Below are 13392 nucleotides of genomic sequence, written 5' to 3'. Positions count from 1 at the left end.
GAAATAATACTCCGATTGGATCTCATGTTGTGGTGCAAAGGTGTAATTCTCCGCAAAGTCCACCACTGAGACAACCACCCCTTTAGGAAATGTCCTCAAACATGCACGGAACTGACGATCCTCCCATTTCGCAGTGTGCGAGTGGCATATGTAGCGGTGGCAACTTCCCTCGAAAACTGTCAATGAATACAACACGTGGTGTCTCCTTCCCCACAAGCTGCAACCTCCTCGACTGTGCACCACCATCTAATGTCAAGGTACTGTACTCATACTGCTACCAACGAACCATCTGCACATCACAAGTATCTAGTGCAACTCGTGGCACTCTAGCAAAGTCGCCACACAAAGTACACCTGCCTTCCACATAATCGAGTGGAATAAAGCATCACCATCTCGTGTACACAATATGGAATGAATGAAGTTGTGAGGGCTAGTAGGAACCACTCCCCTATGACCATCAAGGGAACGGAATACGTCATACATCAATCCAAAATCCACATGGTAGTCACAACAGCATGTGTCACGCTCCTGAGAGCATCGCACAAACCATGGCCTGCATCGCTCAAATGACCTTTGCCCAATCTTGAACTCCGGGTGCACCTCTACAAACTGAGTGTACAACTCAGTCTGGGTACACTCCAAAAAAAAAGCACCATGCTCAATGTACACACCGCGTGACACCCTCTTCCACAATGCCTTCTTGAACACCGGGGATGCTCTGCAATGCTCCTCCCAAAACTGTTGTATGAAGGACCTAGTGGAATCATCCAACAATCGATCGCTGCGAGGTGCACGACCACTCGAAGCCCAAAGAGCATCAGTCTCACTATCCTCTAGACTCTGCCTCCTAATGATGCCTGCTCGCAATGTGCGCGGTGCAATCTGAAGAAGACGTGAAGTGGTATGCACATGGCCTATCATATGAGGTATATTAATGGTAGCCACAATAGCACGACGTGCTGCCAAGGCATCACTGGAGTTCCCAAAACTGTTGTATGAAGGACCTAGTGGAATCATCCAACAATCGATCGCTGCGAGGTGCACGACCACTCGAAGCCCAAAGAGCATCAGTCTCACTATCCTCTAGACTCTGCCTCCTAATGATGCCTGCTCGCAATGCCTGCTCGCAATGTGCGCGGTGCAATCTGAAGAAGACGTGAAGTGGTATGCACATGGCCTATCATATGAGGTCTATTAATGGTAGCCACAATAGCACGACGTGCTGCCAAGGCATCACTGGAGTTCCTATGCTTAATAGAAGAATAGGAACATCGAACACTACTAAGGACCTCGCTAGATACAACCCTATCTCTACATGCACCAAGACCAGCAAGCCTCCTACACTCTACCAAGTCAGGGTGATCAATCAAGGACGTGAGAAGAGAAGACTGCGAAGTTTGCGTGAGGTCACAAAAAAAGACTGCACAATCTTGCTAGTACGACGATGGATAGTGGACTTCGGCAAGTCACGTCGTGAACCAACACTGCTGCTGCAAGGTGGGGCAAGGGGATCAATGGGAGATGGTAGGGTGGATGGGGGAAGGGAGGCGCCAAGGGGAGCGGGGGGAGGGAGAGGGGGAGGGGGAGGGGGGAGGGTGGAGGGGGAAGAGGTAGAGGTGGAGGCCAAAATGTAGGTGGCTAGGGGAAGGGCGGAGGCTAGAGGTAGGGGAGCAGATGAGGATGGGGGGACAATGGAGGTGGGGGTGGGGGTGGGGGTGGAGGTGGGCGTGGAGGTGGGATGTAGAGGTAGAGATGGAGGTGGATCAGTGGTGGCAGCGCGAGCTCAAGCTCTAGAGGCTCTCTTGCGCTCACGGGCCTTCCACTTGCGCTCCTCGTCAATGAGATTTGGGGGGGGGTTCCTACATCTTTCACGTCTACTAGCTCTATGGCTTTGAGAACCCATTCTCAATGAAAGTAGGATGGAAGGTGTGACAAAGTGATGAGGAGGCAAGAATGGCTAAGAATGGGTGAAATGAACCAAAACGTGGTGTCTTATAGAGAGCCTTAACTCATCCACTAGATTGCTCTTAGATTGCTCTTCATTATTATTGGTGGAGAGGTGCTAAGATTGAAACTAATTGGCTAAGTTTTGGTGCTAAGATTGAAACTAATTGGCTAAGTTTTGTACCTTCAAATACCTCGATCGAGGTATGCTATGCCCAGATCATATACCTCGATCAGATCATATACCTCAATCGAGGTATTCAATGCATTACGCATGTATAAACCTCGATCGAGGTACCCCTCAGTCATAGCACATACCCCACATACCCCTCGGTCATATACCTCGATCGAGGTATTGTATGCCTCACGCAGGTCATATACCTCGATCGAGGTATTCTATGCCTTGCACATCGTCATGTGTATACATGTGGCTGATGTGGCACCATGCATGGTCATGATGTGGCAATATAGTCTCTTCCATGACATGGAAAGGTGATGTGGCATGATGAGTTGGCATTCATGAGGTGGTAGATTGACATGGCAAATTGAGGTGGAGGGATTGGTGACGTGGCAAGGTTGACGAGGTATGCCAAGGTGGCAAGGTGTGATGACATGGCTCATGATGTGGAATGATGAGGTGACACATGTGGCAGCACGTGTGGCAATGTAAGGTGACATGGCAAGGAGTGATGTCACATTTCCTTGATGACATGGCACCACGTGGTCTAACAACGTGGCATGGTTTTGATGACTCAACCTTCCGCATGGGCAGCATGCACACTCCAAAGGCTTGCCACTAGGGTCGATGATGCTTTTAGCCTACCTCACCAAGCCTAATACCCAGCCTACCTTGTCTTGGTATTAGGCTTGGGTGACCCTTTTTCCCCCACAAAAGGGAGATTTCACTCTTGGAGGCCATATTGTACGTTTCCCTTACTCAAATTTAACCAAAATTTTTTCCTCTTATTCATCATGCAGAGGACTAAAAATATTGACATTTTTGAAATGTTTGGTCATGTTTGAGAATTACTAGATTTATTTTTAATATTCTTTGTTGATCCTTTGAGGAGTAAAAGTAAAAATTAAACTTCAATCTTCCTAAATCTAACCGTTGGATTTGGGATTTGATGATTCAACCACACACCTTTATGTGAATTGGATTTGCTTAATTATTCAAAATACTAAAAAAATGTGGTGTGCTACTAAAATGCATGTATTTTATGACTTTATTCATTATAAATAATTATTTATAATTAGATAAATCATTCAAAAAATTACCAATAAATCAAGTTAAGCTCTACATAATGCAAAGAGACCACTTACAAAGTTTCAATAACATTTAATCTAAAATAAGTGAGAAATTTAGAATTTAATATGACACTCTCTGTTCGTGACAAACGTGTGACCACCTTGGAACCATGCCGTGTGACACAAAGAAATTTTTAGTGTGTGCATCGAATTTTTGATCATACTACACGATTGTGTGCACAATAGCAAGTGTGATGTTGTGTCAGAAGACTTCAAAGACTAGATCCATAGGGAAGTAGGTGAGATTTGCATTTTTGTGTGCTAAAAAGCTTGTTTTTCCACCTCCTAAGGATTGGGGAGTGAACAAAAAGTGGACACCCTTAGCTTGCTACTTCCCACAAGCCTATTCATACTACCTGCACTATGTAGCATATCCATCAAGTCATAAGCGTGTTCTTGTCCCACCATGCTTCCAATCTTGCTGAAGAAGATTTCAACTGCATTTGAACCTGTAAGATGTAAAGGACACCTTAGGCCTGGACAAAATTCTCTAAAGTACTTGATCAATAGGACCACAAAATGGCATGAGAGTTGCACATCCAAGAAAGCTTCCTTAGTTATGAAGTTTCTATTCAACGTATAGTTGGCATGATGAACAATCCAAGACCTCCAAATTTGAAAGAAAAAAGAGACTTTGCCTGCAAGATAGACTCGATCCACAAGATTCAAATGTGGAGATAAGAAGATGTCGATGTAGTCTCCAGCAATTTCAAGATAAGCTTGTGTTCCTAGCATGCTCCTCTCTTTTCTATGAATTCCATTGTTTGCCAATTCTCCCAAGCACCATTGCACTTGTCTACTGCATATTCTTTGAGCTCTAGCCCAATTTTGGCGGTCATCTCGCCTAATGTCTCCCTCCCTTAGCATATGGTTGTCGATAGAAAAAGCATCATACACAATAATGACATGATTTAAGGTGATCCAAACATTGCCAATAGCTAATTGGCGCTTAGGCTTGTCAAGAACATTGACTAACTTTTTTCCATTATGTACAAAATCTTGATCATGCAACCCAAAAACTTGATTTTCTAAAATTTTTACAAAGAGAGGCCATCCATCCCATTTAATCCCAGATCTACTACCTCTTTTATCTAGATAATTGGAGATCATCAATGTTCTTCACTGACTATCACCATCAGATGCATGTCCAATAATTGGACCACAACCGTGGTCTTTAGCTTCTCATTCCATAAGTTTAAAATAGCATCCCATTGCTTGCGAACAAAACTTGCATCAAATCGGCTGCAAGTGCAATCAAGTGCAAGAACCAAGCGTGGGAGTGCATCATGCAATGGATTGGCAAGAAAAACTCTTGCACATCCACCAATGACACAATTTTGAAATGCATCAATAATCTGATCATATCCTTTTTGTCCTTCTCCCACTTTGATCATGCATGTAGTCATGCACTCATGATCATCTACTTTATATCCATCAAAACCCACAAGCATGTCATCCTTTGGATTCCACCTACAAGCAATAATAAGCACAAGTTTGTAAGATCATATGCAATCCTCTTGAATTCAAAAACAAGATTTAGATTATGAAAATAATTTAGAGAAAAAGGAGGTTACCTTATCCGCTTCTTTATTGCAGTTTCATCTTCCACTATGATGAAGGGAATCCTTGACATGATTCCATGCTTTTCTTTTTCTTTTTCATAAATTTCAGTGATTGCATCAAAAAGATATCCATGTATATCAGGTACAAACTGAGTAGCAAGTCTTTGCCCTCGCTTTGTCATTGATAAAGAAGGTCCATTGAGGTTGGAACTCAAGAATTCATGTAACCTTATCAACTTATCGAAAATTTGCCAACAGATGGGTCATTGAGCAGAGAAAGAAAAACTATCATACCTTTATTTCAATTATAGTTTTGATTTTGGATTGCTAACTAGGCACAAAACGAACAGAGAGTCTCCTTGGTGACCTGCACAAATCCAAGGGACAATTAATAGAAACCCTCTCAGTAGAAGGCAAGCTATAAACTCCAATTGAGTCGTTCCCAAAACTGCCTTTTCGAGATGCAATGCCTTATGAACAAACTTATTAGAGAGCTTATGTAAGGTAAAGGGGAAGGAGTAAGGTAAATGAGAAATCCTAAGCTATGGATGAGCAACCCAACTTCGAATTGTGCATATTAGACTTTAAAATCTTACAGTCAACCAACGACTGAACAAAATTGAAGCAACGTCCATAGAGTGATGAGGATCCCATGAAACTGATTTGCATACATGTGGAAAGCCATGAATGAAAGTGGGTATCTCTAAAAGGGTTTCGGAGTATCATGAGGTAGACAGAAGAATCCATTATTGAGAATAAATATGCCCTGTAAGCACATTTCAAATGAGCTTATGGGCCGTGATGTCATCACTTATGTTCGTTAGTCTGGGATATCAAGAGCATTTCTCTTGGAACTAAGGCCATTAAGGTCTCATGCACACACACGAAAGATCCAAGAGGTCACAACTCTTGGTAACCGTCTTATCAACACCTATGTAATTGACACATTCCAAAGATTCAATATAATCAATTCTATGTCTATCCGCACGACTCAGATTTCTACATGGTATCAAGCTGGGCATGGACCTAAACCAGCCATGGACTTCCGTGACCCACAGGTCTCCTAATTCTCCTCAATGAGGAAGACGATCGAGCAGAGAACACAATCTTGGGCCTACCCAAAATCAAAGGGCAAAGTTAATATGCAGCAAACATAGACCTACAAAACAAAGGCAACCTGCAGCCTACAAATGCAGATGCTCCTACAGGAAAGACCCAGCAAGACCTGACAAAAAGAAAGGACCAGGCAAATAGTAAAGCAGCCAATGACACTACAGTAGACATAGATCTCCATCCCCTCACCGAAGGGCAAAGACAAAAAGAAGGGCACAAAGACACTGACAAAGGCACCCTCCAGCCCAGTCATGGAGAAAAACACGACGAGCTAAAGACCCCACAAATGGCGATGGTAACCTGCTACCAAAAAATGTAGGAAACATCAAAGGCGACCTGCAGCCAAAAGATGTAGATGTACGAATGGGCAAGAACCCAAAAGAAATGGCTATGAAGGCCTTAGCCAAAGTTGTAGAAGCCATGCAAGGCATTCTCTCGCCCAAAAGAGGCACAGAATAGGGCAACTTAAAGACCCCTGACGTCAACAAAAGGTCTTTCTCACCAAAAATGGAAGATCAAGATGAGGGTAGACTCCGACCCCAAACAGGAGTAGAATTTGGTGAAACAAAGCCAGACATCGAAATGTGCGACGATCCCAGAATGGTAAAGAAAAAGAATTTTTTCTTTCTTTGCCTTACGATTAGCCCTCCCTTCCATCCTGGTGAGCCACAGGGCCAATTGCAAAATCAATAAGAACCTGGATGTGATCCTAGAGATGGAGACCTTCAATGACCAATGGATGAAGCTACTGGCAATGACTGCACCAGACCAACGTCTCATGCATGCAACAATCACAGTGCTGCAGCCCAAAGCAACCAAGATTACGATAGGTCCAATAGCAGTCCTGGAGAGTTGGGCAGTAATCTACAACCTGCAAGAGATCAAAAGGAATCTAGGGATGCCTGAATCGAGGCAGGTAAAGCATTGCATGCTCAAGGAATCCAGGGAAGGTGAAGCCTTTGATAGATCCACATCAGTGTTCGAAGAGGAAGAAGTGGAGAGGGTGTTGATTTAGCAAGAGGGGATCGTGGAGGATGGGGGAGAAGGAGATGGCGAGGAAGATGGAAGAGGATTAGGAGGGGATTTCAAAAGCGGCGGCCCATTGAAGGGCCATTAGATTTTGGCAGCAAGATTTAGCAAGATTAAGATAAGATTGCATGAGTTATTACCTTCACAGCTTGTAGAGAGCTTGTAGAGAGCCATGCTAACACCTATGTTTTATTCTTTCATTTACTTTAAATTGATCATGTTTACCATGTTCTAGTTCAAACTAACTGGTAGTGATGCTCATGGTACTTGCTAATCTACAACTCTAGGCACAAGTGCTATATGGATACTATATTTTCCCAAGTGGGAGAATCCTTTTGAATAGGGGTATCTAAAAATAGATACCTTACTTCTTTACTCTCACAGGTTTTATCCGATGGATTTAATTATAGAAGTGTTTCTCCACTATCTATCCATTTTCAAATAATAGATCAATTGTTTGAGAGCCTGAAGGATCTTTACAAAGGCAGTGCTAAATAGACTGAGTAGAACTAAAGAAAATCAAGTATAAGGGGCATCAACTTCAAAAATACTCCTCCACCATTGATTCAATGCAATCTCTCTGTGGATAGAAAGAAAAAGAAAGTGATGAGATTAAAAAACTTCAAAAAATAAATTCAAATTTAATGTTCATCAAGATTAGAGATCAATGTATGCAAGAAAGCATAGCATCCTAATCTCATCCTAATGAAAAGGCCAAAAAAGAGCAATAAAGAGAGAAAATCATAGCATCATAATCTCATCCTAATGCAAAGGCCAAAAAGAGCAATAAAGAGAGAAAAGGTTTTTAGAATTCTCTAGAATTCAAGAAACCATAGTATCCTAATCTCATCCTAATGCAAAGGCCAAAAAGAGCAATAAAGAGAGAAAAGGTTTTTAGAATTCTCTAGAATTCAAGAAAATGCAAGAGGAGCGCTGACTCATTTCAAAAGGAAAATGCCAGTAATAGCACTTCAAAATGTCCCATGACATAAGCCACTCTATGCAAATATCCATGTCACATGTTGCAAGCTTCTAGACAATTTTTAATATAAAACGCCCTTCTGTATATTAACCTTTGGGTATTAAATTACTTCATTATGTATATATAAATCTATAAGTAATTGAATTAATAAAAACCCATCTGTTGAACTCACGTGATAGGGTTACATATGATGAGTGACCCCCCCGAGGATGGCTTTGAATAGGCTTAATTGGAACATGGACACTTATAATAATCATGGTAGAAATTGGCCACCTTGGTGGCACTACCACGTATTACTAGTTAGTGATCGTGCATACGTGACTTCTAACTATTAACACTAGCAAAAATATTTAGTGAGTACTAGTTTTTAACCCTTGTAACTTATGTCGCCTTCATCTTTATAGACACAAATTTGATAATGTGACGTAACATAATGGTATTTGGAAAAAAGATGGTGTAGACCTAGCGTCGTCTAGGTGAACTAATGGGTGGTTAGGATTAAGTGCCTACCATTGAAGATCTATTAGAATTAAGTGGGATGACTCAAATTTGTTGCTTTTTAGCCATCAAGCTTATAACCGATGAGATACTGGGCCAAGCTTCTACAAGCACCTGGCTTTCATGATGGGATTATCATCTTATACCACCATTGTGGCTAGTGAAGTTTGCGATGCATTTCAAAGAGGTTTGGGGTTTTGCCCTTTTTTTCCTTCAAAACAAAGTGCCATGTTGGGAAAAATTTATGGTAGTTCCCCTCAGTTATGCAATGAGTTTCTCATTGATTGCAATTTGATCAAAATAGCCAATTGCTCGTCAAGGTGGCTGTGTAGGTAGTGGCTATTTAAGTGCCATGCAGCCTCGTCCACTTCACATGACTCCACCCTTGTATCGAGCCACCACCTTCATTGACTTCACATTTCTCCACCCTCATCTCCATAGCCCACTACTCCACCCTCACCTCCCACTCAACACTCCTGTTGCACCTCTTGTTTTGCCCTTATCTCCACCCTCCTTTGGATCCGCCAAGTGCTATGTCCCACCAACTTATTTTGTTCTTGTTCCTAATTGTCTCTAAAGTGGTGGTAGTTCTCTTCCATGATCGTCAAGTGGCAAATATTTTGTAAGACCTTAGTTGGTTGGGCAATATTTGTATTTATATGTGTGTGTGTGTGTGTGTGTGTGTGTGTGTAAGTTGTTTTGTAGATTGTATATGATCCACATTCACAAGTTGATCATTAGACCACATGGCTCAATGGGAGTAGATGCCTTTTGAAAGTTTGTCTATCAGCTTGGAGCAGCTCGGCGCTAACCTGCATCAACAAGCCAAAAAGTTGAGTTTTACGAAAATATTTGGGCCAGGAGAAAAGAATCTTACCTGGCAATCTAGAAAAGATACCCAAAGCACATTGATGGAAAAGTGTAGTCATCTCAGCCTAACAGCACAAGGAGTAAGCCCATGCGAGAGGTGCAAAAAAAGTCCTCTTATGGAGGAGATCTACAAGGAGGATCCACAAGCTTTGTTTAAGCATTGGCATGCCCGAAACTCTCCTCATGGGATCCACTTAGCACCAATGTAAGAAAAATAATCTGTAAGGTAGCTTTCTCAATGAGCTTGCTTACTCAAGAAGAACGTCAACCTTACGAGGCAAGCCAAGTTGTTAATCAATTGGATAGGGGAGCTATTCTAGTTAACACCCTTTGTGGTAAAGTCTATTCAGGTCTTCTAAATGAAACAACATGATGGTGGCTGAGCACAGAATGCTATTACAATTGGTGAAAATGCCCCCCTAGCTAGATGTTTCTCAAGATGGATGAAGAAAGCCCCTTTCTTTTTCAAGCTAGCATACAAGTGCTTATTCCCCTTGCACAACCTCGGCAAGTTTGCATACCATTTAATTTGAGTTTTATTCTCACATGTTTTTTCTTCTTGTGCAATAGACTTCTATTAAGTATGAAAGTGAAAACCAAGAAAAGAAATTGAAGATATAAAAGTTTGGTGGTAAAACCCATCTGTTAAACTAAGGTGATAGGGTTACATATGACAAGTGACCTCCTTGGCAAGGAAGTGTACATCCAAATGATCATTTTGACATTTTGTTATTCGACATTGCCTTGGATATATATGCACACACAAAAGCAAGGAAATCCTACAATGAAAATGTAGAAGATAGTGAAAAGTAGCTTCATGCCTTCGCAACATTGCAAAGTTTACAAGCAACACATAATCTATTTGACTTAAAAGCTTAGAAATTTATGCATTTTTAAATATTTTAATTGTTGTTTTGAACTCACACTGCACAACTATGAGGAGCATGCTGCCCGTGGACTATGCTGGCTATTGTTTGTGGCCTACGCTATTAGGCAGGAGGTATCTTTTCCCTGAAGGAAACAGAATGGAAGAGCCACTCAAGTGAAAGAGTTCCCAAACCGCGTGAGCTACCGTTGCTCCTTGTAGGGCTAGTGCACACGTAGCCTAGAATGTGTGGCTGGTGTGATATCTAGGCTCCAAATGAAATATTTCGCGTGAACCAGAGTGAAGGTGCCCTTAATGATCTCTTTGAGCTCACTGAAAGTCTGACGATTTGCAAGGATAGTTGTAGGGTGCCGCAAACTTATAGGCGGCGTTGTTTGATTGGATAGAAAGAGGAGGGTGTCAGCTCGAGGAGCAGGGAATGCAATACTTAGAATCCCACTTGGCAAAAGCCCATTGGTTGGAGTAGTAGTAACGGACCATCAATGCTCACATTTGCCGATGAGTCGAAAATCGTGCAAAACCCCAAAGAGACATTTCGAGCTAATGAAAAGCGTAGCTTTCAGCCAGGTGGCAAAGGCGGGAATACTCGAATGAAAAGCGTAGCTTTCCGCAGGTGCAACCGCGTCCAAATCTTGTGTATATAAGTTTTAAACCCCCCCTCATTTCATTTGCTCTTCATGGGAAGCTCTCCATTCAGCCTCGCCACTGCCTCTTTCTAATCTATCCTGCTCTCTCCTCTCATCACATTGATCCCTCCATGCAGAGCCTCAACGGGTTTGTGGAAGGTGGCCTCGCCTCCATCGTCAATGGTTGCTCCACCCATCATCCCCTCCACGATCTGATCAACGTCCCAATGCAGCTCCAGAAAGAGATCATCGCCCTTCACCACGCCCTCGCTCTCGCTAATTCCTCCAGAAAGAGATCACCGCCGACGGAAGGGGGCTTTCCAGTTCTCAAGAAGATCGCTGCTGGTCTGGTGGCAGGAGGAGTGGGTGCCGCTGTGGGCATGAATCCCGCAGATGTGGCCAGGGTACGGATGCAGGCGGACGGGCGGCTTCCCTTCCACGAAAGACGGAACTACAAGAGTGTGGCAGACGCGTTGGCGAGGATGGTGAAGCAAGAAGGGGTCACGTCTCTGTGGAGGGGCTCGGCGCTGAGGGTGCAAAGAGCGATGGTGTTGACGGCGTCGCAGGCAGCGACGTATGATCAAGCCAAGGAGAGTTTGATGGAGAGAGGTGTGATGGAGGATGGGGTAGCCATGCATGTGACGGCGAGCTGCGCGGCAGGCGTGGTAGCGGCGGTGGCGTCGAATCCCATAGACGTGATAAAGAAGAGGGTGATGAACATGAAGGCGGAGGCTGGGCAAGAAGTTTCTTACAGAGGGGCGCTCGACTGTGCCATGAAGACGGTGGAAGCAGAAGGGCCAATGGCTCTGTACAAGGGGTTCGTGCCCACCTTGATGAAACAAGGCTCCTTCACGGTGCTTCTCTTCGTCACTCTCGAGCAGATCCGTCACTTGCTTCAACATTTTTGAGCTCTGCGCATTTTCTCACTCTCGGATTTCCTATACACTAGCTGGGACAAACATCAGCTTTGTTTCTTATTCAACTTTTAAGAAAAGCTTTCTCAGAAAATGCATTGACACCTGAGAAGCAACAACTACTGTTTATTCATGCATGGACACTTCCATCCAAAGAATAGCTATTATAAAACTATCAAAATGCATGCAATCATTTACATTTCATCCAAGCACAACAAGGCTCCAAAAAGGCACAATATCCAACATATGGACACTTCCATCCAAAGAATCGCTATTATAAAACTATCAAAATGCATGCAATCATCTACATTTCATCCAAGCACACAAGGTATGATTACCACACTCAGCCAAGGTATAAGTGGTGGTGCCAAATGCATAAGTTGGGAGCAAATAGTTCTTCATGAGAGTTTGTGTTTTCATCTTGTGCTAAGTTTTGATGTTGTCCACAAATCCCCATTTTGGATCGAAGTATTAATCGAGGAGCTTATATTGCTAGCATTTTTAGTGTCAACTTTTGGACATGTTTTTCATTCATGCCTACTTACATACGAGTATACTTGGTGAATGTTGAAGAAAACAAAGCTTTATAACCTCCTTGTTCTTTTGAGAATTGGTAACATAGTGATCCTCATGCTATAATTGGTGACATACTTTTAGATTTGGTAAAAACACCTTTTTTCAATGTCAATAATCTGAATTACGCACAATGGATCATCAACAATTGGCATGTACTTTTGATGCCAAATCTGACTCCTAATTTATTACTCTTCTGCCATGTCAAAGGCTTTGGACTACGATGGCTTTGATGCATTCGTCATCTGTCTTACTTAGTAGATCACATAGAATGTAGTGGACAGGAGCAAACATTCGTAAGTAATTCGAATGAAGAAATCTCTTCATCTTGAGTCACCCCCTCATTACATTTGGATCATTCTATTGTGAAAGCATTTCTAGTGGCACCTCGGGCTATGGAATACTTGAGTTTAAAAAAGGACCCCTAAGTTTCATTTACTTCATGAGACGTCGATGCCACATCATCTTACCTTTTCATGATCAGAGTTTTCTATCCATAGCCCTTGTACTTGGAGCTTATTGAGCTTGAAGACCTAGCCATAGGACAATGGTGCCTAATTTTCTCTTTATTTCTCGAAGCAACACCAGATTTTAGCATGACTTTTTCGCATCAATGGCAAGGGTTGCACGAGAATTAATCCTGATCCTCTAATGACAACACATCCGTAGTAATAAAATCGCAAGAGAAAAACAACCAGCTAAATTACACACAATATCAACATTAAAGAATAAAACCCAAAAGAAATTAATTACATTCGATAAAATTGGCCTCCTCTATTTCCTCAACATCTTTTGGTTCTTCTTCATCTTCATTAGGCCACAACAAGACAAAGCAACTAACAGATGTGCAAAATAGCAGGCACGTCTATAGGTGCAGATAGAATTAGTGAAAATACTTGTGCATCTATTAGTGCATCTAATTGCGTAGTTATTCATGTGTCTATTAGCATGTGTACACTGTGTTTTAGATGCATTTATAAACGTGCAACAGAGAGTAAAATTTTTCTACAGGATGATAAATGTACATCAGTGCTTTCCAAACATTGCCCATGATTACCAAAGCACATAATTTTAAAAAAATATGAGT

The 13392-nt window shown here is 42.4% G+C and overlaps 1 pseudogene; it reads left to right on the top strand.

The window, feature by feature from the left end:
• The window catches only part of LOC147891798 (mitochondrial uncoupling protein 5 pseudogene), a 131836-nt pseudogene extending 120110 nt beyond the window's left edge, over window positions 1-11726 (top strand).
• Window positions 11727-13392: the final 1666 nt, after the last annotated feature.

Source organism: Dipteris shenzhenensis, chromosome 17 (assembly GCF_047967505.1).
Source record: "Dipteris shenzhenensis isolate YYH24624 ecotype China chromosome 17, Dip_SZ_1.0, whole genome shotgun sequence".
Lineage (NCBI taxonomy): Eukaryota > Viridiplantae > Streptophyta > Polypodiopsida > Gleicheniales > Dipteridaceae > Dipteris > Dipteris shenzhenensis.
Note: the sequence above shows the minus strand (reverse complement) of the source record. Positions and strands in the feature narration are given on the sequence as shown.